The sequence below is a fragment of the Convolutriloba macropyga genome, chromosome 1 (assembly GCF_964194025.1).
Source record: "Convolutriloba macropyga chromosome 1, txConMacr16.3, whole genome shotgun sequence".
NCBI lineage: Eukaryota > Metazoa > Xenacoelomorpha > Acoela > Convolutidae > Convolutriloba > Convolutriloba macropyga.
This window is the reverse complement of record NC_134468.1, coordinates 10,438,690-10,456,346: the sequence shown is the minus strand read 5'-3', so window position 1 is coordinate 10,456,346 and position 17,657 is coordinate 10,438,690.

Below are 17,657 nucleotides of genomic sequence, written 5' to 3'. Positions count from 1 at the left end.
TATTATTGCATTATAGTTGAGATTTTTACTATCAGACTTAGTTGTAATATTTGATATAGGTGTGTTACATTTTCTACCGAAATGTGCCTCAAAGGGTGTGGTTGTGATTGTTTTTTGTTTTGATATACGAAGTCGTTGTATTATTGCTTTGAGTGAATTTTCTAGATTAAATTTTTTATTTAACTGTGATTTCATGCAAGCTAATTGTCGTTTAATTGTTTGAATGATACGTTCTACTAATCCGATTGCTCTATGGTCCTTTGCAGGTGCATAAATAGGTGTAATATTGTTTTCGGTACAAAATGTTTCAAACTTCTTTCCTGTAAAACATCTAGCTTGGTCTAATCTAATAGTTCTAGGCACTCCATGATGATATATATAATTATTTAAGAATTTGATTACATTTGTACCTGATGCGTTATTTACTATTTCTGCTGTAGGATATTTAGAGTATCTATCTATACTAGTAAGGAAATATTGTTCTATTCCTTTCTCATTTAGAATTGGGCCACCAAAATCTAATTGTATTTCGTCATTTGGTTCACTACATTTAGGTAGAGGTGTCCATTTGCGGTGCGAAATCACTGATTTTAGTTTCTTACCTATATCTGTGCAAGCTTTGCACTCACTGGCCTTTGCCAGAATGTCTCTGTGGATGTTAGGCCACCAGATATTTTGAGCTAAGGAAAGCATAGCGAAACTGCCTGGGTGTGTGGAGTGTATATCCTCCAACACCGCATCTTTAATGGACTTTGGGATCGCAATTCTTTCGTCTAGACAGACACACCCGTGCTTCACACTAAGATCTCTCCAATATGAGAAGAGGTAGGGACTGATTTCTTGTAGTCGTTCTGCATCATTTCGAAGTACACAATCCCTTACTTCTTTCAATATCGCGTCTTTTCCAGTCAGTATTGCTAGAAATTTCCTACTGAACACCTTGTTTAGGGTCTCGTTGAACATTATGTCCTCAGCTTCGTCTATCATACTACCAGTTGGGGTTTCAGTGTGAGTTGTTGCATTTGATTCGGGTGTTGAGGGTGTTGTGTCGGAGAACGTTACTCGTGCTTTAGTAGGAGTCGATTTCGAACTGGTTGCTTTAGCTTTTGACATTATGCTGAGACCATTTACGGAATTATTTGAGATGAAGGGTTTATTGAGTTTATTCACAAAGCTGTGTTTCTGAGGCAGAATTTGGGCAAAAAGCGAGTTATTTTTTGGTGAGTGGTATTTATACTTGGGGATTTGTTTTTTCGCGCTTAATTTAGTGTTGTTAGGTGTATTACTTGACTTATTACCATTAATAGGCTGTATTAAGGATAATTGTTCAGATTGTTCACATTCTTTACTGTCTACAATTTGCACCTCTTTTGAAGCGAATTTGTTAATGGAATGTGAATTATTTACTTTACAGTGATTTGGTACAGATTGTAATTTTGTAAATTTAGGTGGCATTTGCGGCGCAAATGGATGTACAGAATGCGGATTAAATTTAGAATTTGCATGTGTTAATTGCGGTGCGAATGGAGGTTTCAGTGGTGAACTGGTTAATTGCGATGCGAATGGTTGTGTAACTTTTGGTGAAGGCAAATTCAACTTTAATATGTTTTTAAATTTTGTAGTTGTAGTTTGTCTATTGGTAATTAAATGTTTCATTGAATCACGGATTTTTGAAATTGTTGCTACAACAAAGTGCTCGTCGTATGTAGATATCTTTTTAGCTCTTGCAAAAGGGTTTCTAGAAATGTAATCAACGAGTCCCATTTTTGCACCTGGCATATGCTCAATCGTGAAATTGTACGGTAGCAATCTATCTATCCATCGAGATAGTCGACTATTGTATGACTTATTTGATCGGTGTTCTTTAAGTATTGACAATAGAGCTCTGTGGTCTGTTACTACCGTAAAGTTTTTTCCGTATAAGTAGTATTTAAAATAATCGATTGACCAAACTATCCCCAACAGTTCCAATTCGTTGACGCTGTAGCGTTCTTCCGTTGAATTGAGGAATCGCGACGCGAAGGCTATTGGTTTCCAACCATCCGGTGTATTTTGTTCCAATGCTGCCCCCAATCCTGAACGGGAGGCATCACATTTTACACGAACATCCAGTTTAGGGTTGTAATGGCTATTTTCTGTACTATTTGCTATTTTTTCTTTAATCTGATTAAAGTGTTTAGTATGTTCGTCCGTCCATATGAATTTTACTGATTTCTTCAGTAGTGGTCTAAGTGGATGACATAGTTGTGTTAAGTGAGGTATAAATTTGCCAATATAATGTACTGACCCGAGAAATGATCTAAGGCGTTTTAATGTTGTTGGTGGTGGTATTGTTAAGATTGCGGCTGTTTTGCTTTCTAAAGGTGATATTCCAGTCTGTGTAAATTTGTAACCGAGCCATTCTATTTCAGATTTAGCGAAATGACATTTCTGGAGGTTAATTCTCAAGTTATCGTCATCTAATTTTTTTAGACATTTGTGGACGTAGGCTAAATGATCTGCTTCAGTGCCGGTGCTAACGATTATAATATCGTCTAAGAAACAGTATGTGTTTTGTAAGCCAATGAGAGTATAATCCATGGCTTTTTGAAACTCTGCCGGCATATCTGTAAGTCCATAAAAACCAGTTTTGAATCTATATGTACCTGTAGATTCTCCACATATGATGTTAAAATTACAGTGTTTTGCTGTATCGTGATGTAATTTTAATTGACTGTATGCATATTTGAGATCTAATGTGGTGAAATATGCTTGTTGACCATTTTGTGTATCTGTAAGATGTTGTGATATGGTGTCAATTAACATTTCAATATTAGGCATTTGGTATTTGTTTTTATGTATTGCTTTATTTAATACTTTTGATTCTAATGCGAGTTTTATCGACTGATCTTTTTTTACTGTAATTACAATCGGGGAGATGAAGTGTTCGTCAGAGCAACTAGATAGTTTTTCGATATGACCCTCAATCTGTAGTCTTTCTAACTCGTTTGATACTCTAGGTTGAAGATTTATCGGAACACGTCGACCTTTTTGATGCTTTGCTGTGAACGTTTGATGAAACTTTGACTTTGCTACATGTGTTTTAGATAAACCAATTCTCGATACTAGATGTGGAAATTGCGTCGCGATTGACTCTTTAATTTTACATGTAGGATTATTGATGTTATAAACACATTTACCAGTTTCTGGTTGTTGTTGTACAACTGCAAGTCCCAAAGTAGTGAACAGATCTCGTCCAATGATATTTTTGTGTCCATCATCTACCACAGTCAATATTGCTGATTTGTCTTGCCATTGATTGTAGGCTACTGTGGTCTCCAAGTGTCCAATGACCTTGATCGGCTCATTTGAAAAAGTTTTCAAATTCCTTTTTTCCGTCGATTTTATCCATTTAGCGGAGTTTGTAGATCGTAGGACTTTGTTTGCTAGACTTTGTGTGATGATACTCACAGCACTTCCAGAGTCAATCATAGCAGATGTTTGTACTTCTCCTATTTGCACTTCTACGTTTAATGGTTCTAATTGATGAACTGAATCCGAAGAAATCGCTGCTACGTAGTCGTCAGAGTCGCTATCATAGTTTGAGTCGTACACCTGGTCGTACAATTGTTGGTAGCTCGTGATATAGTTTACTGATTCTTCATCATCACTTTTTTCCGGCGTCTGGTCGATTTGATTTACATTTGATTTTTTAGTTTTCTGAATTGGAAGCTGTGGCAGTTTTGTTTTTCGACATTTTCTAGCGAAATGACCCATAATACCACAATTATGGCATTTTTTTCCATTCGCGGGACAAATCTGCTTATGGTTGTGGCTCCAGCGAAAACCACAATCCATACAGATACTCGTATATTGGTAGTTTTTTGGGATAGATGCGTAACGAGTGAAGTCTCGCTTTGTGGAAGGTCCATTTGCGTTGCGATTGCGCATTGAGTTATTATTGATGTAATTCACTGAAGTATTACCTGACATCAAGTTTTGGTTAATTTTCTGCTGGTTCTGTGCTCCCATTTCCATGTGTATGGCGATTTCCAATGCTTTTGGTGGGTCTACTGTTTCCTTCAACAACTCTTTCTGAGTTTCGTGATCAAGCATATTTAATATGAATGCATCACGAATGAGTGTAGTTTCTTCACTACCAAGATTACAATTTTCCGCCAATTCTATGAGACGGCCGTAGAAACTTTCTACCGATTCTCCTTTTTGTTGTTTACACGAGTAGAAAACGAAGCGATCGTAAGTTATATTACGAACCTTTGTGAAGGAGTCCTCCATTGCTCGCCACAAATCTTTCAAAGGTTGTTTTTCGATCTGAAAGTGAGGGTACTTGCTCTTGAAGATCCGTCGCCCCTCGGTGCCAATGCTTAGATATAGCAATGATATTGTCTTCTGTTCACAAATTTCCCATGGTGTGTCACCACAGAGGATCCCGATTTCTTCAATCTTTGCACAACGATTTTGCCAATTGACTTTCAATTGTTGGTTTCGGACTTTACGATCTCTTTCCGTTGCCTGTGTGTGATTCTCTACCGGTGCTTCATAGGTAGGCTCAGGCGGGTATGTCACTGTTGCTGGTGGATCATTCAACAGAGTATCCAATTGGATCCCTTCCTTAGCAAGTAGAGCCAATTTCCACTGCTGCGTCCATTTGATCCACGTCAGGGAAGGTGTTGCTGTCGGTTTCTCCCAGAATGCTTCTATATGGAGTGGTGTTTTCTTTGAGTCCGCTGCTGACTGCGCCATGTTATACTCATACACAAGGAGTATAGTCAATTGAATCGCAAATGGCTTTGAAAGTACTGAGATAAGCACTTGCGTCGCGAATGGACGATTTAGTTGTTACTTTCAACTAAAGCCTTTCTAGATTTGGCAATCGCGGTGCGATTGACTCTAGCTGAACTACTCAGTTAGAACGAGAGGTATTTTGCAAGGATTAAATTGAACTGAGCGTTAGCGCTACAAATTGGAGAATGAAAGTCAATGATAATACAGATTATGAAATAAAGTTTGTTCAGGTTTTAATCATACAGAAAGGAAGTAAAGTTTGATTTGTTTACAACGTGAATGAGTATATATCCGGTACAGACGGGATGAACAGACTTAACTGCTAAATATGGGAGGAAGTATATAGCACTGAACTAAAAATGGCATTCGCCCTTCAAAAGGAACATACAACAATAAATTAGTTTAAAATACGGATATGGATACATGGAGGGTATCCATTGCCGTATGACATATTGAACAGATCATTTTCACTTCTGATTGTTTGCTGAACTAAACCAAAATAATATTGTTTTCACATCAAAAAATTATGAAAAGACACCTTTCCAACTAGTAACTGAAATTTGATTTCCAGTCGGTTTGTTCTTCAAATTATGGCAGCTGATAGTAAAGTTACAGGCAAATTTGATAGAAAATGGATATGGGGATTTAAAAAAAGCTCAACTGTGACAAAAAGTCTGAAAAACTTTAATGATGGCTGAATCATGTTATACACGTATCCGGAATAATATGGAAAGGTTTTGAAGCATAAAATAAGTGTACTTGATCAAATCTTTTTGGAAAATTTTAAAACAGTCAAAATTTTGCTATTTTTTAGATCAGTTAATTATTTAAAAAAATTAGATAGCATCGTCAGCAACTTTGCTCCTTTGTCCTTTGTCAAGTTTGTAAAACCAATTGTTTATTAAATTGAAATTAGAACCACTGATAAGAAGGAAATCAATGTAAACGAATAGTTATGCTCGTAAGTATGAGATGCAAGTAGTAGTAAGTTTGCATAAAGTATCTATAATAATGAATCTGTGGTACAATAGTACATTTTTAGTTTGGGGTTATTGTTTGGTGCAGCTAAATTGGTTCATTTTATGTATAACTTAATTTAGTTCATTTCATCTACCTTTAATTTGTTCATTCATTTAGTTTTAATTTTGAAGATCGAATCTTATGATTTCATACTTGTAAATTTGTTTACATCCTGTGCATGATCTTTTGTGTGTTCACATTGTCTCGTGATTGTAAGTTGCCGCATTTAGTAATGTAATCTTATTAACATATTGTTAATCAGTTTTGTTAATTTTGTCTAATTTCATTCTTCTCAATTTCTTAATTCAAAATAGTTGACACTCTCTTAACTAGAATCCGATTGGCCAAAATCTTAATTCAGAGGTATCAAAAGTTTGGTATCTTTCGCTGAGCGAACTACTCTACAAATAATTGAAAGTGAATTCGCTCCGCCAACAAATCGACTAAAATTCTGTAACTCGAATAGTTAATTCTAAAGCAACAAATAAAAGCATTAATTCGCTCTGCCAAATCACACCTAATTGGCCACCGTAGAGAAAAATAATTGGTACCACGAAACAACTCATTCCTACGGATTGTAAATCTGTACGACATGGCGCAGTCAGCTCGAGAATCGAGAAAAACACCGTTGTCGATAGAGCCATTTTGGGAACAACCAACCTCAGACCCACCAATCAGATGGGAGAAATGGAGAATTCAAGTAAAACTAGCGATTCTCGCTAGCGAGAATATCACTATTGACACACTGCTACAACCCAAACCATCGAAAGTTCGTCTGCCAGCGGAGCCGAAGTACGAGATGCCGATTGAATACACAACCGAGGAAGCAGAGAGAGAGAGAGAGCGTCGAATGAGAAACAACCAGTTGAAGTTGCAATGGGAACTAAAATGTCAAAAGATAACAGAAGCGGGAATACTATGCGGGGAACGTCCATGGAATTTGTGTGACCAAAAATGAGTATCTCTATTGTACCTAAGTATTGGTACTGAAGGAAGACGATTACTAACACATGTAAGCAGAGCAGTCACCAACCGTGCATCCGTTGGACAATGTCGTGGTTGTGGTCAAATCTGGACACCAACACATCGTCAGGTTTGCCCCGCAATGGGTAAGAAATGTAACCACTGTGGTTTGCAAAACCATTTCGCTAAGGTATATCGTCGAAGACTTAATAATACAAGAAACACTCAACAAACCAACCGCATTAACACTGTAGAAACGGCTGAAACATCTAATCAAAATTCTAGTCAGGAAAGTCAGAACGTCAATTATATCAATTATAATGAGCAAATCAACTCAGACTATGATTCTTCGGATGATAATAACGTTGCAACAGTTGAAAATATGAGTTCAACAAATTTAGCACTGAAAAATTTGTCATTAACGATTGGAAACACAAACTGTGATTTACTTCTCGACTCTGGTAGTGGTTGTACCATTATTAATATGTCACTTGCAAGAGAAATAATGTTCAATTGTGCTCAATCACAATGGTCGGAGAAAAAACCATTGGAATTGAAGTCATTTTCTAACGATATCGTTCAACCCGTCGGCACTTTGAAAACGCCGGTAAATTGTAATGATTGGAGCATTCAGAAAGCAAAAATAACGGCTGTAGCTGATGGGTTTCGACCAATATTAGGACGAGACCTTTTTGATCAGTTAGGCATCACAATTTCTCAGAAGCCTTGTCCGCAAACAGAGGTTAACAATATAGATCCACCTTGTGCAATAAAGAAATCACTGGCAAAGGAGTTTCCTGATTTGATATCCCGAAATGGAAAATCAAAAAATCACACGGTCAATTCAAAATTCCACAAAAATTATCGAGTAATACATCAAAAAGGACGAAAAGTGCCCATACACCTTCAATCGAAAGTTAAAATTGAATTAGAAAAACTGTTAAATGAAGGACATATCGAAAAGGTAAACAACTGTTCTGACCAATTTTTCATATCTCCGATTGTCATTACGGTAAAAAAGGACAAATCAATTAAAATAGCACTTGATTCAAAAATCCTAAACAAAGCTATTCATAAAAACAAGTATCAAATGCCCAATATAGATTCGCTAATTCAAACAATTTCGCAAACCCTGTCAACGGCGCCGCAGGAGATTGCTTATTTCACGACTCTTGATTTGCAATACGCTTATAGTCAACTAAAGTTACACAGTGATACGGCCCGCCATTGTAACTTTAATATTGTTAGCGGAGATATGACCGGCACATTTCGATTTAAAACTGGATTTTACGGTTTAACGGATATGCCAGCTGAATTCCAAAAAGCTATTGATTGTACTCTTGCCGGTTTTGAAAATACTTTCTGTTTCTTAGATGATATTTTGATCGTTAGCAGAGGTGGAATTGAAAAACATCTAGACTTGGTACGAAAATGCCTAATAAAACTAGATCTAGAAAACTTACGCATAAATCTTGCAAAATGTCATTTCGCGAAAAAAACGATCGAATGGCTCGGTCATAACATTACAAAATCAGGTGTAACCCCACTTTCAAGTAAAACGGATGCAATTGGAAAATTATCGGCACCCACTAATCTTAGAAAAAATTCGATCTTTTATGGGTCCTGTTCACCATTTAGGAAAATTGATCCCGAATTTGTCACAATTATGTTACCCCCTGCGACCATTGCTTAAGAAAAATTCTAAATTTTTTTGGACGGAAGAGCACGATAAACAGTTTTCTTCAATAAAAGAACAAATTACGGAAACCACTGAAAATAAACATTTCAACCCGGAATTAGAAACACGAATTAAAGGTGACGCCTCGCGTAAAGGATTGGGATGTGCATTGGAACAACGAACACCTAATGGGTGGCATACAGTAGCATTTGCGTCGCAATTTTTGAACTCTATTGAACACAGATATAGTATAAACGAATTAGAACTTCTGGGTGTTGTTTGGTCCGAGGAACATTTTAAGTATTATTTATACGGCAAACATTTTACTGTGATAACTGATCATAGAGCACTTCTCTCAATTATGAGAGAAAATAGATCTAACAAATCATATAATAGTAGACTGACACGTTGGGTAGATCGTTTACTACCATTTGACTTCTCGATTAATCACCTTCCGGGCACAAAAATGGGATTAGTGGACTATATATCTCGCGACCCGCATCAACAAGCTGCTAATATATCTGCATATGACGAGCAATTTATTGCAGCTAAATTGGATGTAATTAAACGTAGTGCGAAACGCTTCTTATTAAATGCCGAAAATTACGTCGATTTCGCAGCGCGAAATCAATCTACAAAATGCGTCGTAAAAAATCCGAATTCCACTAACAACTTATGCAGTGAATTCGCACCGCGAAATCCAGAACATTCTACAAGCACGCAAACTGACGACTCAATTAGCGAATTAACAATCAATAATTTAAATTCCATCCCCAAAATCGAGACAACTAACATTCCTCACTCGCTTTTTGCCATAAACCGACCCACTGAACAGTCACTCTCTAATTTAAATAACTTCCAACGAATCGCAACGAAATTCAAGAACGTCTACATGATGTCCCAATCAAATTCCGATGATGAAACGCTGATGACAGTTAAACAATCGACTCCATCGAGAGTACGCTTTGCAGAAGAGGGACCTTCAACAATCCAAGCAGCACCCGTGACTCCAATAACACCCACTACTGATACAACAGCCACTTCGCCGTCAGTTGACGATTTGTACCTGGACTCATTCAACTTCGCGCTCTCCAAGATCTTCTCCAGCTCCCTAATGGCCAGCCTGACAACCAAGGACGCGATCTTGAAGGAGATTCGCGACTGCATATTGACGGACAATGAAGATAGGTGTAGACAAATATCCCCTTACATTCATTCCTTCTGGAAAGACTTGCATGTAAAGAACGGGTGTGTCTGCATAGATGACAGGATTGCTCTTCCCCATGCGATCAAAGATGCCTATGTAGACGCCATCCACGCAACTCATCCTGGCACATGGGGAATGACTGATATGGCAACACACGCGTGGTGGCCATATATGCACAGCGACATAGCTACCAAAACAGCAAAGTGCAACCCCTGTGTCAAGATTGGTAAAAATTTAAAACCTATTATACCAGCAAATAAATGGGCACCATTAAAGTTATGTAAAGTTCCTAATGAAGAAAATCAAATTGATTTTGGAGGACCCATCTATAATGAAAAAAATCAAGAGATTTATTTTCTTGCATGTATTGATCGATTTTCGAAATTCCCAACAGCAGAAGTATTTGATAGAGCTAATGCAGATAATATTTTAAAGTTTCTTCAAGAGTATGTTTTGCTACACGGTATACCCCGTACAATTAGATTGGATCAAGCTAGATGTCAAACGGGGCAACAAATTAAAACATTTTGTAGTAAAATAACATACAGCTAATCGAGGCGCCAATACACGACCACAGAGCAATTGGTTTGGTTGAAAGACTCATTCAAACAATCAAGAATTGCTTAGCCTGTATTAAAACGGCGGCGCGAAATCAATTTAATATGAAAGCATCAATAAATTCAATAATTTATCAGCTACGAAAATGTCGTCAAAAGACCGTTAACATATCACCATTTGAGGCACATTTTGGCAGAAAAGCGAATACACCATTAAGCAATATAACGACTAAACCAGACCCAAAAAATTTAACTTACAAAAACATTCTAAACAAATATTTAGATTTGGAGACTGTCAGATGGGACCAGCTTATCACAGACGAAAACTGGAACAATGATGAGCGTAGCGACATTGAAATAGAGGTGAACAAGGACAAACTGGGCAAAGAGGCGATGAAACGACAAAAGGAGGACCCCAACAGGGAATCGAGATTAATTTCTGGAAGTAATCACTGGAAGTAAAATTGGCTAAAAAGAGACCGCGCTCAAAAATATCAAAGAAAAGTCTCGACGGCTTATATGACGTTCTAGCACCAGCATCGTCAGTAATTAAAACAAATGAACATACTTTAGTGATTAAAGAACCGGGCAAGAGAGATGTAACAATCAGGAACTCAAATCTAGCAAAGTTTGTGACGAAGGCGGAACGTGACACAGAACTGCAAGTATACGCTAACCGACGGCCAAAACTCCCCACGGGCAAAACAACTGAGGAACTCATAAACCACCATGCAAAGGAATCCAGGAAAAAGTTAGAAGGAGGGAAACGAATGAAACATAGAAAAGTGGCAGATGACGTCAGTACAGTGTCGTCAATTCACTCCAATGTTACACGTGCCCTCCGAGTAAGAATGCCAACATAGCCCAAAAGACAACTGTCAACGGCGCCGCCAAATAAACCTACCGAATCGAGTAACAATATCGCGATGCCAATGGAACTACCAACTACAAGCATTGTCATCGCGGAGCCACCGAGTAGGCCAAAGAGAAAAGCAGCTACAAAAGCATCAGTAGCATTACTTCCCTCAAAATGAAAACGCTCCGCAATATCGACCACAGAATCGGATGAATCTGTGACTTCAGTTCAAACTTGCCATCCCACAACCTCAAGTACTGGAGCAATTGGGAAACAAAGAAGACGACAAAACATCAAGAAACAACAAATTGAAAATAAATCAATAATCTCGGCCATACAAACTGCTGCAGCACAGTCTAATCAAGAGGAATCTAACTTTACAGTCGGCCCATGTTCTCCAACAACCTCATACCCAACTCAATTCTACGTCTCTCCCAATTACGAAGAACCAGAGTTGTCCATGACAGTTGGCGAAGCGGAGAGATATTACGAAAGTGAAAGTGACTAAAGTGCATTTAAGTAAAACTGTTTCGTTCAAAACTCTGATTAAAACATTTCAGTATTAATTATTTTAACAAGTACATATGACTATTAATTTTCTGATAAATAACATGTTATTTATTTTCGCCAAGGGGGAAATGTGGTACAATAGTACATTTTTAGTTTGGGGTTATTGTTTGGTGCAGCTAAATTGGTTCAATTTATGTTTAACTTAATTTAGTTCATTTCATCTACCTTTAATTTGTTCATTCATTTAGTTTTAATTTTGAAGATCGAATCTTATGATTTCATACTTGTAAATTTGTTTACATCCTGTGCATGATCTTTTGTCTGTTCACATTGTCTCGTGATTTTAAGTTGCCGTTAATCAGTTTTGTTAATTTTGTCTAATTTCATTCTTCTCAATTTCGTAATTCAAAATAGTTGACCCTCTCTCTGAACTAGAATCCGATTCGCCAAAGTCTTAATTCAGACGTATCAAAAGTTTGGTATCTTTCGCTGAGCGAACTACTCTACAAATAATTGAAAGTGAATTCGCTCCGCCAAATCGACTAAAATTCTGTAACTCGAATAGTTAATTCTAAAGCAACAGATAAAAGCCTTAATTCGCTCTGCCAAATCAGCCCTAATTGGCCGCCGTAGAGAAAGCCAATTGGTACCACGAAACAACTCATTCATACGGATTGTAAATCTGTACGACAGAATCGTAAAAATAATGGAGCAGACTACGTTATATGCAATATTGGGCGGACAATTTCAATGGCAAAAAAGCAAAAGACCAATGGTCCGCGGTGCAAGTTCCACTCCGCGGCGCAAGTTCCAAAAGACCGCGGCGCAAGTTCCACTCATCGAAATCGACTGGTTTTCTCTTGTAATATTGTCAAAAGCGACCGAATTCCGACCAGAAATGTCACTGATACCAACGCACCGCGCAAATCTGTAATACAGTGGAATAGTTATCCACATTTTCAGTTCAGCAAATGTCATATTTAAGAAAGAAACTAACCAAATTTGTTGAATCAGATGCAAATATTTAAATTGAGTGACGAAAATTTCCCTCGAAATTGATTTTTTTGACCCTATCAATTGCATCCCTATTCACATTCATTCTTTTCTCTGTTAAAGCAAAAACCACTATTTCCAAGGTTCGTGGTTTCCGATATTCAACAACTTATTTATTCCAGAAAAATTTGACAGTTAAATTGCTTCGTGTTCTCTTCCCCTTTTGTTTACTTTCAGAACTTATTTTGCTGGGAAAATGGTTTTTGGCCAGTGTATTTTCAACGCTGTCACTGATTTGACCATCAAACTTGATCCAAATCGTGCCTGAACTTAGATGGAGTATAAAAAGATCGTCGACACTTCTGGCGCGAGCAATTTTTTGTGAAATCAATTACCGACTTTTCAAAAGATATAGCTTCTACAAGTTTTGATTGCTTCTTTCGATTGAGGATTTTCGGTTGCATCAGTGAAATCGTATTAATTTGCAGTTAACTTAAATCTTTTGATCGAGTCGCCAAATGCATCTAAATTAGGTGTACCGTCAACTTTTATGGGAAAGTTGAAAAGACCGGGGCTGTAGGCTAAATATTAATATAAGACCGGCGAAGCAAACAAACCTTTTTGCACGGAAACTTCTGTCATATGTTGTGTGTGTGGTACAGTAGTACATTTCATTCAATCTGGGGCTATTGATTTGGTATAGCGAATCAAGTTATTTTAGCTAAATTTAATTTAGTTCACTTTCCTTCGCCATTTAATTTTAATCACAATTTTAATTCTTGTTTGAAGATCAAATCTTGAGTTTTCACATTTTAACAATTTGTTTATATCCTATGCCTGATAACTTTGTCTGTTCATATTGTTCATGTCGTCTTGCGATCTTGAGTTGCCGCAATTGGGATTCAATTGTCGTAATCAAATTGTTGATCAATTTTAGTTATTTTAATTTTATTTCGTTCTGCTCATTTTCTTAATTAAAATTAGTTGTCTCTCTCTTAAACTAGAATTTGCTGCGCCAAAGCATTAATTTGTATTAAATAATATTGAGTCCTATTTCGCTAAGCGAAATATCAGTCTAACAATAGATTTAAGTTTCGCTCCGCCCAATCTACGCATATTCTGCATTCAGAATATTGAATCATTCAGCTAGAAAATTAATAATAAATTCGCCCCGCGAATTAACCAATTAAATTGGAATAGTAGATTGAATAAATCGGCACCGTGAATCAACTTAGATTACAGATTGCGAATCTGTATGACATGGCGCAGTCAGTTCGTGAATCCAGAAAGACACCATTGTCGATAGAGCCATTTTGGGAAGCCCAACGTCGGACCCACCAATCAGATGGGAGAAATGGCGGATCCATGTAAAGCTTGCGATTCTCGCGCGAGAGAATATCATACTGGACACGCTGCTGCAACCGAAACCAACGATGATACGATTGCCAGCTGAACCAAAGTACGAGCTGCCAATTGAAGATGCAACAGATGAAACGGAGAGAGACCGTCAGATACGAAACAGCCAATTGAAGTTGCAAAGGGACATAAAATGTCAAAAGATAACAGAAGCGGGAGTACTATGCGGGGAACAACCATGGCATCTTTGCGATCAAAAATGTGTGCCTCTTTTGGACCTCAGCATCGGTACAGAGGGAAGACGCTTACTAACACAAAAATTCCCTCATGACAATATTTATGATCTGACTACCCTCAAACTTTGGGAGACGATGGAGATAGCTTTTATCCGCCCAATAAATATCACTTCTCACGAAAGCAGAAAAAGGGTGAAACGGTAGAACAATTCTACAGCATTTTGAAAGAAGTGGCGGCAAATTGCGATTTTGAAAATCGTGAGGGGGTGATCATCAGGGACATTTTCATCACAATTATATTGGATGATGATATTCAACGCGAACTTCTCTGCAACACAGTTGACCCCGAAAGAGCACTTAGTATTGCAGTCAATATGGAAATGGGCCATCAGAATAAGCAGAGAATATCATCAATCAAAATTGCATTAGATTCCAAAATCCTGAATAAAGCCATTCACAAAAACAATTATCAAATGCCAAAAATCAATCAAAATAGCATTAGATTCCAAAATCCTGAGTAAAGCCATTCACAAAAACAAGTAACAAATGCCGATTATAGACTCGCTAATTCAAACAATTTCTCTAACACTGTGAACCGCGCCGCAAGAGACGGCTTATTCTACGACTCTTGTTTTGCAATACGCATACAGCCAGCTCAATTTACACGTTGATACGGCCCGCCATTGTAACTTCAACCTCGTAAGGGGAGATATGACCGGGACATATCGTCTTAAAACTGGATTTTACGGCCTTACAGATGTGCCGGCTGAATTTCAAAAAGCGATTGATTTTACTCTCGCAGGCCTGGATAATACTTTCTGTTTTTTGGATGATATATTAATAGTGAGCAGAGGAGGAATAGAAAAACATCTCGATTTAGTACGAAAATGTCTGATAAAGTTAGATCGAGAAAATCTCCGATTAAATCTTGCTAAATTTCATTTCGAAAAAGATAAAATCGAATGGTTCGGACATAATAATACACAAACAGGTATAACACCATTGTCGAATTAAACGGATGCAATCGGAAACTTATCAACACCTTCAAATCTCAAAAAACTCAGATCATTTATGGGCTTAGTTCATCACTTAGGAAAATTCATTCCAAACTTGTGGCAATTGTGTTACCCACTTCGACCTCTGCTCAAGAAAAATACAAAATTTATTTGGACGGATGAACATGAAAAACATTTCACATTGACTAAAGAGAAGATTGCTGAAACAACCGAAAATAAGCATTTGAACCCGAACCTAGAAACACGTATAAAATGCGACTCTTCACGTAAAGGTTTGGGGTTTGCATCGAACAACGAACCCCAAATGGTTGGCATACTGTGGCATTCGCATCGCAAATTGTGAATTCTGTGGAGGACAGATATAGCATTAATGAGCTCGAACTGTTGTGTGTTGTCTGGTCCGTTGAACATTTTAAATATTATTTATACGGCAAACCATTTACCGTAATAACTGATCATAGGGCTCTTCTTTCAATCATGAGAGAAAATAGAGCTAACAAATCCTACAATAGTCGATTGACACGTTGGGTCGATCGACTACTACCATTTGATTTTACAATTGATCATCTCCCTGGCTCAAAAGTGGGATTAGTAGATCATATCTTTCGCGACCCGCATCAAAAAGCTGTTAATATATCTGCATATGTCGAGCAGTTTATAGTAGCAAAATTGAATGTGATTAAACGCAGTGCGAAATGCTTCTTATTAAATGCGAAAAATTACGTCGATTTTGCAGCTCGAAATCCGCTCACAAAACAAGCCTCAAATACTCCAAACTCCACTAACAAATGATGCAGAGAATTCGCACCGCGAAATCCAGAACATTCTTCAATTACATAGTGATAACTCATAGGGATAGTGATAATTCAATTAACAAATAAACACCAAATAACTCAAATTCTAAAATCCAAATCGAGACAGCTAACTTTCCTCACTCGCTTTTTGCCTTAAACCGTCCTACCGATCAGTTGCTATCTCAATTGAACAATTTGAACGAATTGCCAATAATTTTAGAACAATCTACATGATGTCACACTCGAACTCAGATGAAGAAACTTTAATGCACGTCAAGCAATCGACGCCCTCCAAAGTGAGATTTGCGGACGGGGCAGGACCATCGACAGCTCCAGCGGTACCGGCAACGCCAGTCACCCCTAAAACAGACACAACGACCGTAACGTCACCCTCAGTAGACGACCTCTACTTGGATTCATTTAACTTCGCCCTTTCGAAGATCTTTTCAAGCACGCTAATGGCCAGCCTCACCAACAAAGATGCGATTTTAAAGGAGGTACGGGACTGCATCTTAACTGAAATTGAAGATCGCTGCAAACAAAAATCGCCGTACATACACTCATTCTGGAAAGATCTTCATGTCAAGAATAGACGTGTATGCATCGACGACAGGAGAGCTCTCCCTCTTGCAATCAAAGATGCATACGTCGAAGCCATACATGCCACTCACCCTGAAATATGGGGGAGGACAGATATGGCAACCCATGCATGGTGGCCGTACATGCACAGGGACATAATCACAAAGACGGCAAAGTGCAATCCCTGTGTAAAAATTGGTAAAAATTTAAAGTCTTTTATTCCTGCTAATAAATGGGCACCATTAAAGTTATGCAAAGTTCCAAATGAAGAAATTCAAATTGATTTTGGAGGACCAAATTACAATGAAAAACTCGAGAGATTTACTTTCTTGCATGTATAGATCGATGTTCAAAATTTCCAACAGCAGAAGTATTTGATAGAGCTAATGCAGATAACATTTTGAAAATCCTTTAAGAGTATGTTTTGCTACACGGAATACCCCGTTCAATTAGATTAGATCAAGCTCGATGCCAAACGGGACAACAAATTAAAGCATTTTGTAGTCAATATAATATACAGTTAATTGAAGCTCCAATACACGATCACAGAGCAATTGGTTTAGTTGAGAGGCTAATACAAACAATCAAGAATCGCCTAACTTGCTTTAAAACGGCGGCGCGAAATCAATTTAATGTGAAAGCATCGATAAATTCAATTATTTACCAGCTACGAATATGCCGTCAAAGGACAATTAATGTATCACCATTTGAAGCACATTTTGGTAGAAAGGCTAATTTTCTATTAAGTAATATATCGACGAAACCTGACCCAAGTAGTCTGACATATGAAAATATTTTAAATAAATATTTAGATTTGGAGAAATTCAGATAGGAGGAACTAATCTACGAAGAAAACTGGGACAACGAGGAAAGGAGTGACACAGAACTCAAATTGAATAGAGATAGATTGAGCAAGGACGCAACAAGACGGAAGAATGAGGACCCAAACAAAGAATCGAGAGTGATCCCTCACACAGAAGTTGGACTGTCAGTGCCACAAACTGAAGCCTCCCTGGAAATTAAGCTGGCCAAAAGGAGACCACGAACGAAACTCTCCAAGAAAAGCCTGGACGGGCTATATGAAGTGTTAGCGCCCGGTTCTTCGGT